Source organism: Nuphar pumila, chromosome 2 (assembly GCF_984573655.1).
Source record: "Nuphar pumila chromosome 2, dmNupPumi1.hap1.1, whole genome shotgun sequence".
Taxonomy (NCBI): Eukaryota; Viridiplantae; Streptophyta; class Magnoliopsida; order Nymphaeales; family Nymphaeaceae; genus Nuphar; species Nuphar pumila.
The window spans coordinates 103,016,131-103,025,949 of NC_143250.1; positions in this window are offsets into that span (position 1 = coordinate 103,016,131).

The window sequence follows — 9,819 nt, forward strand, 5'->3', positions numbered from 1 at the left end:
AAAACCGACCTGTTGACATCCCTAGTCCTACTTCATTACATCCTAACCAAGTATTGGTCAAGTGAGTAACTTTAGGACCATGTTTTTTTTTTTTTTTGCACAAGCTGAAGGGAAGTTGTACGATAAGATGACAAAAGAAGAAGAAGAGGAAGGATAAAAAGGCTAGCCTCCGGGAGATGATTCACCACCCGAAGAGAAAAGAGCATGAGAAAATTGAGAGAGGGGCAAGATAGGAGTTGAGGTCGGGGTGAGAGAGGGAGAAGAGAGAGTGAGAAAGTTGGCGTGAGAGAGAGAGAGACGGAGGATGAAAGGGCGCCCCCATCGAGGTTGTCCTTTTTTTTTCAATAACTATGTTCTCTCTGTCACGAGCATAGAAGCGAAGGCTCCCGCGACGTAGCTTCGAGAATTTGCAAACACCAAAAGTAGGCCTTTTAAGCGCACAAGCAATGCATAGCACACGTGTACGAGCGGAAGCAAGAGTACACGCATGCACAAATACAAAAAGAGCAAAGAGACAAGGATGCAAAAAGCTTTTTTATAGATACTTGAAAGCAAAGTACATCAAGAGGGGAAAAGAGGGTCCGAATACATGAGATTTTTAATCCGTAAAGCCTTGTGGGGGCACTCTAGAGTGCCAAAGAGGTATATACATCAGAGCAAAAAGGTGAAAAATGTGGCGGTCCAGAACACGCTCCCCTGCCTAAAGTGTCGTTCTCGACGCTAATTGTTCATGGTAGCCTTCTACAAGTTGTCGATGCTGAAACATGTTGCTGGCCTTCTCCTAGGTGGCTTCACATTCTGATAATCCCTTCCACTGCACTAAGTATTTTTTGACTTCTCCTACATAGTTGTTGGAATGGTTGAGGATGACCTATGGCTCTCTACCTAGTACACTGACTATTGAGGGAGCCTGTTGCGGGATCGGAGCACGTTGAGGCATGCTCCGTTGAGGATCTCCTTCATCTTCGTGGAACGGCTTCAGGTTGCATATGTGAAATACCGGATGCACTTGAAAGTTTGCTGGCAAGTCTCGCTGGTATGCCAAGTTTCTTATACGTTTGATAATGGTGAAGGGACCATCATACTTGCGAATAAGGCCGCCGTGGTGGCCTCGAAAGATAGTTGTGCGGTAGGAAAAGAGCTTGGCCAACACTTTGTCTCCAACATGAAATTATGTTGGACGACGCTTCTTATCTGCCCATTTCTTCTTGTGCTTGTTCGCCTTGTTTAGGTATGCCTTCGCCAACTCTGTCTGATCTTCCCAGTAGTCAGATCTCAAATCCAACTTAGAGAAGACCTTCATCTTTCCAAGTTGATCAAACAAATTTGCGATTAAAGGAAGCGGGTACTTGTTCTTCACTGTCATTTTGTCCAGTGCCCTATAGTCGACGCACAACCGCTTTGACCCATCATGCTTTTCTTGAAACAACACGGGTGCTCCAAATGGAGCTTTGGATGGTTGGATGATCCTTGTTTCAAACATATCATCCAATTGTTTGCGTAATTTCTGCACCTCAAGAATTGTCATGCGATAAGGAGTCATTGCGGGTGGTTGTGCACCTGGTACTAGTTCAATCTGATGGTCTACCTCATGCCTCAGAAGTAGCTTCTTCGGCATCTCGGTGGGTATAACATCGCCAAACTCCTTTAATACTGGCGCTAAAGCCTCTGGGACATCTGTGGCTTCTTCTGCCTCGTCTGTAGCGCAGATTGTGACAAGAAAAGCCTTGTCACCGCTTTTCATGTCTCTCTTCAACTAGAGCGCAGACACCAAACGCTCACAGGGCTTCGCTGCTATCGTAGTAACCATGTAGGGCTGATTCTCACTCTCAAAGCTAACAACGTGAGGTGGGGCATCGGTACTGCCTTATTGCTTCTCAAGAATTCCATCTCGAGGATGACTTTAAAATCATCCATAGGTGCGACTGATAACGTGATCCTTTCCGACCAGTTATGGATCTACACTAGTGCATCACGAGCGACACTGTAAATGGCCTTAGCCTCCAAATTAACCGCTTTCATGCGGCTCTCTTTTCGTTCCCACTGTAATCCCAAACCGTTCTGCTTCTTCACGCGTGATGAAGTTATGTGTGGCACTAGTGTCTACCAATGCCTTAGTAAGCCTTCGATTGAGCAAAAGTTTCAAGTACATCAACTCTTTGCATATTGTCGGTTCCGCAACAGTTGCGACCTTTACTACATTCATCATCTGCATTGCGCCAACTGTTGGCGCCTCTGCAGGTTGATCTTCTTCCTCACCCTGAACAACATTCGCAGTTCAAAGTACGCGGTTATCTCCATTCCCTTGACCACAGTTTCTGTTGGGACATATATCCTGCCAATGATCTGCGTGGCATATACGACAGTCACGGCGATGATAATTGTCACCCTGAAAGTTATTCAATTTTGGTTATTGTTTTGGCCATCTTGTCGATCATGATTCTGCTGGTTTTCCCGGCCAGCATTATGTCCTTAGTCATTACTTCGGTTGTCCCTTCAATTGTTGCGATCATTTTTCTGTTGTCTGCCTTGAAATGCAGGGTCATTCTTATCAAGCTCGGCAAGTTTTTTTGCAACCACCAGTGCCTCAGCTAGCGTTGCAGGGTCATGCCGAATGAGTTTTTGGCTTGCCCATCCTTGCAGCCCGTTGCCAAAATAGAACAACCAATCATGATCATTCATTCTCTCAACTTTCAACATTATTAAAGAGAATGCCTTGACATAGTCATGCACTGACCATGTCTGTTTCAACACCAACAACCTTTTGCGAGCCATTTTCTCTTGATTTTTAGGTTGAAAGTAGTCTCATAATTCCTTTTGAAGAACCTCCCATGAGACTATAGCAACCAAACTCCGTCGAACATCACCCAAGCGACGTCTCTACCAGAGGGTCGCTTCATCTGTAAAGTACATTGTTGCGGCCCGCAGCCTATCTATGTCCTCCTCTATCCTCGCAGCTTCTAAAAACCGATCCATCTCATAGATAAAATTCTCGAGATCCTTTGAGTCCCGCATGCCTTTATACTTTGCAGGCTTAGGTAGCCTGTAACGTGGTCTATCCACGTATGTCGCAACGCCGCTTGTCGGGGCAGTCCTCAATTGCTACTCCAACAGTTCATTCTTTTGTTGGACAACATCCAATTCAGTAGCAATGATGTTGAACCGACCCAACAGATCATCAAATCTGATGGAAAAGTCCTCCACCGAGTAGTTAAGTTTAGTGACAAAACTTTTTACTGAGTCTTTCACTCCCTCTACTGTTGTCTTGATCTCTGCATTGAGATCATTAAAAGCGATACAAGTTCCATTAACCAACTTCTCCATGTTGGTCATTGTCCCAGTCAGCTCAGCAACATCATGTGAGATGGCTGACACTCGATCATCGGCCATGAAATCTTCTTCAGCAGGAACCATACTACCTGAAGGGGTCATGGCATTCTTCTTTGGTATCATTGTCACTCTCAATGTCGACAAGGCTCTGACACCAACTTGTCACAGGCTTAGAAGCAAAGGCCCCCATGACGTAGCTTCAGAAATTTGCAAACACCGAAAGCAGGCCTTTTAAGTGCATAAACAATGCATAGCACACGCGCACGAGCAGAAGCAAGAGTACACGCATGCACAAACACAAAAAGAGCAAATAAACAAAGATGCAAAAAGCTTCTTTATAAATACTTGAAAGCAACGTACATCAAGAGGGGAAGAGAGGGTCCGAATACACAGGGTTCTTAAGTCGTAAGGCCTTGTGGGGGCACTCTAGAGTGCCAAAGAGGTATATACATCATAGCAAAAAAGTGAAAAACATGGCGGTCCAGAACACTCCCCCTGTCCGTGTTCACTTATAACAAGGGGTGGGGTGGAACACTATTTACACTAATAGTGGGATGCGGCGGACAGTGTTTTGCGCATCCGCTGCATCCCATGTTTGTTAAAAAACTTGTTCTAATCAGCCATCGCATTCCGCACAACATGCATAACGCACGATGAAACATACCCTTAGTGAATGAGATTTAATGCATCTCAATAAGCGGTCCCAACCTAATATCACGTTGACTAGGGATGACAGTGGACTGGGGGGAAACAGAGTCCCACCCCACCTCGCCTCATTTGGACCATGGTTGGAGGACATAAAACATGGATGGAGGCGGGGGATGAAGGTTAAAATCAAAACCCATGAGGGGATGGACTTAGGCTTTCCCCACCCGATCCCCGTTAGTAAAATAACTAAAATACCTTTAGAGATGACAGTGGACCAGGGAGAAATGGAGCCCTGCCTCGCTCCGTTTGAACCAGAGATAAAGGACATGAAACAGGGATGGTGGTTAAAATCAAAACCCGTGTGGGAATGAAGGTAGGGATGGATGCCAAATCTTTGAGACGGGCGGGGGTGGAGACCGTGTCCCCCGCCTCCATTTCATTCCACTGCCATTCCTAAGGTTGACACACCCTACACTACTCTTCACAGTGGCCAAATGACAACAGACTAGTTGCCCGCATGGCCAATGGGGTGGTTGTGAAGGTGTTGACTTGACTCTGGATCAATTTTCGCTGGCACATGGGTGTATGTAGCTTTCAAACTTGGTTCACGTATGGCAGGGTGGTTGTGGGGCCTCACTCAGGGTTTTCCCTCGCTTCGGCCATAAAAAAAAAATTACAATGATGCTAGATCAGACATTGAACACTTTGAGTATGCCGTTGCACCTGACTGCTCTCCATCTGCTATTGGGCCTCATAATTGACAGACTGTCAGCCAAAGATGGAGGACGACTAGGTGTGGCAACACTCTTTTTTTTTTTTCAAATAAAGGTATAGCGGCACACTCAAAATGTGCAATGTGATCGCACCTGATCATCTGCCGTCGATTACAACTCCAACTATGACTCCTACCTTCGGCACAGACCCTCAAGCTTGCAATCCACCGAGGGATTGCTGGTTGGGAGTCAAAATTTTAATCCCTAAAACAAGGGAATTTCCTGATAATAAAATTGCAAAGCATTATTCCTATGTTGGTAAAATGTGATGCTTTACAAATTTTAATCAAAGCAATGAATGATTGAAAATAAGTCTTCCAAATATTTTTGAATGATTCCAACTGGATATCAGCTTGAAATTATCCTTTATTTTGCACATCTAACATTGTTTTCACATTCGATGAAGGCTGGGCTACTTGTTCAATGTCAGTTAAGCTGCCTAAAGCATAGTTGGCGAACTCGCAGTGATGTGAACATTCGGGTTCGGGTTGGATATGCACTGAATCTCAGTACATTTAGTCGCTTTTGGCAAACAAAACCATATTTCAGTCGGATTCGGACTGGGATTTGGATGTAGCGTTTTGGCATCAGAGTCTGAATCTGAGTCAAATTCCAATTTAATTAAAATATAACTAGACCTGAACCGGTTAATTATATGTATATCCAGATCTATATATTCAGGTAATATAATTGGACCCGGGTTCAGTATACACTCTAACTTCGAGTCTGAATTGGATTATCTTACATCTGAGAAGATCCAATTCAAATCCAACCCGTTTACATCCCTACTAGGGCTGGGCAACAAGCTAGCCTGATCTGTTCCAGCCTGTATTTTTTCACAACTGGTTGTTCGAGCTGGGAATGTAAATGGTTCGGATTTGGGTTGGATCTAGACATTACTTAATCGGGTTTGGCCTAATCAGGTTCGAAGTCAGATTCAGATTTGAATGAAAAAAAGATAAAACCAAACCCGTATCCAACTAGCTTAAAACCCAGTATTTACACTTAATCGGGTTTGAGTTTGAATGGAAAACTTATTACCAGGCACAGATCCGATTATTAATCGGATCCAGATTTTGGCTACCAAACCCATCTAACAGACTCAGATTCAGGTTAGGTATCGGGTTGCACTCAGTGGCGGAGCCAGGGGTGGGCGGTCGCCCACCCCGAAATTAGAAACCGAAAAAAAAAAAAATTCCAACAAGTGTCAGGTATAATATCAGTAATAGTTTTTTGCACATTATCCAATAATTCTGTTACTTCACCTTATTTTTTTACATACATTAGCTTAAAAGAGTCTTTGATTAGCCCATAAATGAATTGATTGGGACCTAAATTCACGCGGGTCTGGACTGTAGTCCGACCTGTATGCAGCCTTAGACTCTCTCTTTCGCCCTCTCTATATGTCGCTCTCCCTCTGCCGCCAAGGCCGAAATAGAACAGGCGAAGACAACCATCTCTCTCTCTGAAACCGATGGCCTGCACCATCAATTTTCGGCGTCTAGATGAACGGCTGGGAGACCAGAACAGCAACAAGCGAAAGAGATCGGCTGCCGACGACGGTGGTCAGCCCCTCGCCATGGAGATCAACGACCAAGCTATGTAAAAAATGTGTGTGCGCACGAGCAAGCCTGACATGGATATGGCCCATGTCTGGCCCCGGATCAGAAAATCCGATGCAGGCCCACACTAGTTCGTGTGGGTCCAGATTTGATTATTATCGGGTCAAATCCACTTTTTCCGACCAATTGTCAGGCCTTGGCATAACTAATGCCAAGAGCATGTACCTAATGTATGTCCATATCCTATGGCCATCCTTCTCTAAACTGTGGCGCATGCGTGCATGTCACGCGGGCTTTCATATGTGGGCAATGTCGTCAGTATACTGATCGGCACAAAATCGATACGCATCACCCATGAATCGACTATTTTTAATAAATGTAAAAAATCATTTTAATATTATTTTTAACGGTTTTAACATGTGTTACGTTTTGATTGACACTTGATGTTTTTTTTTTATTATTATTATTTAACCCATATAGAATGATTCACTTGAGTATCGGTATCAACCGATACAGCTGAATGATTGGTCAAACGATTCAAGGCCGATACCGATACTGACAACATTGTCCGTGAGGATCTGTATGGACCTTCACAAGCAATAATATATCAACTGCACAAACTCGCATGACATATGTATAGTAGGTTAGGAATGCCCACCAGCCAAGCATGTATCATAGGTGCTAGACTATGACCATCAAATGTCTTGCTCTATCACCATTTAACAAAAGACTCTGCAATACAGGGAAACTTCTCAAGGTCTTGGAAGTAAAAGGAGGTTAGTTGGGTTATCTGCTTCAATAGTAAATTGATGAAACATGGCAGCAATTTCTCATGTTGGTCATCACCATAATGTCTCATTCTTAAATCGTTGCTGGTGAATCAATGATGAAAGAAAGTCACAATGCCTTCTAGAGAAAAATCTAGCTTACCCTTAACACTCTTTTACTTTATTTATGGAGGGACGAATCCATATATCAAAGAAGTCACCAGCCAAGGAAAGATCATAGAAGACTAAGTGTGCATGACTCTAAATAAATTTTTTTTTTTGCCAGCAGTGGTAGTTATGTGGACATGGTTTTGGTAAGTACAAATGGATAACAATGAAATTAACTTTAACCAACAAGTAACATCACCCAGGTGGCATAGGAACTAGATTAAGACTTGTGCAGGGGAAAGGAAGGATGGCATGCAATTTCCACACCACTACTTTTCATGGCACCATACTGTTCACAAGGTCACACCATGATGCAAGCAATATCACAGGACATCTTATTCCAATATATGGACTTCTCAAGTACGGCCCAGTGAGGCTTGCCTTACTTTGGTACGTTAGAGAGTAGAGTGTTTGTCCCATGTCACCTTGATTCAGAGAATTAGATGGAATTTAATAAAAAAAAAACATGATACTTTAGTTTGGATTCCAATTTCCTCGATCCCTTGAATGCAAACGCACCATAAAGGGATATTACAAGTTCGAAACCTAAGGGTGCATATGTGTTCCTTGCCATAAGGCGGAAGTTGGTGGTACTTCCTCATTGGCCAAAGGGAACTGAGGTTTTTATACCAATGAGCGAGTGATGTGTACATGCTTTTCTCCAGTTATTTAAAAAAAAAAAGAGAGAGAAAAAGAAATGTGAAAGGAATTGGATTAATCCAACTTTCCAATTTCCCAAATCCAAACGCACCCTTTTTTTGGGTGTTTGTGAATAAATCTCAAATGCAGAATTGGGATCGAGGCATTAGAGATACACAACTTTTTTAGAACCACCTCCCCCTCTTTTTTTTTTAAAAGGCAAGCTGGGGTTAGGCAGACCACCAGCAGTTATTATTCAACGAACCACTGAGGTTTGAACCTGCAACGTCTAATCACAAGGAAACATGCACTGACAGCTCATACCAATCACGCGGAACCTCCGTTGGTCACCTCCCCCTTTTCCATCAAGCAAGATATACATGAATCTCTATTGAAATACAAATCTCCAGTGCCCACTGTGGGAGGGACATGAGAATCGAAGTTGGTTTACCTTGGATCTTGGTGTGGGCCCTATATCAGGTTCAGTACATGGATTTGAGATCCATGGTATTCAAATAATGCCTTCAGCTCGTTATATAGCATTAATTCAGACATTAAAAAATCCATATTGGTTGCAATATGGATGTTTTAGTTCCTCTTTTGAAGTACTATGGTCAGTGTTTGATTTGGCTTCACATCTTTCATCTAATGAAAAAAGAAGGCTGACAGTGACTTCACATGATCTTGTTTGGGTGTAGTCTAGTAACCTATGGAAAAGTATTTAACATGACGTGTTGGCTACCCACTCAGTGCACGTGCACATCCTCTTGTGGGAACTTGAAAAGGAGAGTCATAAGGTCCATGAGCCATGACATATAATTGCACCCAAGACCTTGCGAAAGAAGAGTTCAATCATACTTGAAAAAAAGTACCAACCTTCATTTCTCTATTAAAATGAAGCGGCAGTCACACATCCATATGACATTATTGACATATATATTGTTCGTGGCTCGGCTCATTTCAGCTCATACAATAAGCTCAGCAAAGCTAAACAAAGAGAATAGTTGTATTGAGTTCTTCAAGTAGTAATAGATGTGGGTTTCCTGACATAGTGCAGTATGAAACAAGTTAGGAAATATTTTCCTTGTAAGCAATAGGTTTAGAAATAAAAATCTTAATCTGACTGCTTCTACCTTTGAGATGTATCTTTTATTGTAAATGAGCCAATTCAAGTTCCACTCACTAGGTCTATGACTCAAATATTATTATTTTGTAGCACACACACACACACACATATATATATATATATATATATATATATATATATATATATATATATATATATATATATATATATATATATATATATATATATATATATATATATATATATATATATATATATATATATATATATATATACGGGCAAGCTTGGCTCATATAGCTCGGACCCATTGTGAGCTCAAACTCTCTCAGCTCACCACAGGAACAAAGCCAATCTTGAACGCCACAAGCTCTGATTATTTTCCTTGTTTACCAGCCCTACTTGGACTGGTTTGATTACTTGATTATAGAAGAAGAATAGAGTGAGATGCATGTGGCTCTAATTGGACAACAAGCCATCCAGCGGTCCTAATTAACCAATTTTCTGTATCGGTGTGTATCAGCTGATACCTATCATATCGGTAGAAAATCGATACACTTCACCTCTGAATCAACTATTTTTAATAACTGTAAAAAATACTTAAAAATATTTTTAATATTATTTTAATGGCTTTAACATGTGTCATATTCTGATTGACACGTAATATTTTTTAATTATTTTCTGGCCGATTCAGAACAATTCACTTGAGTATCGGTATCGGTTATTCACCTGAATAGTTGGCCAAACGATACAGTACTTTTTGGCAGACCCCTACCAGTTATACAACTATACTATTGAGTTTTGAACCTGCAACGTCTCAACACAAGGTGACGTGCACTAGCTGCTCC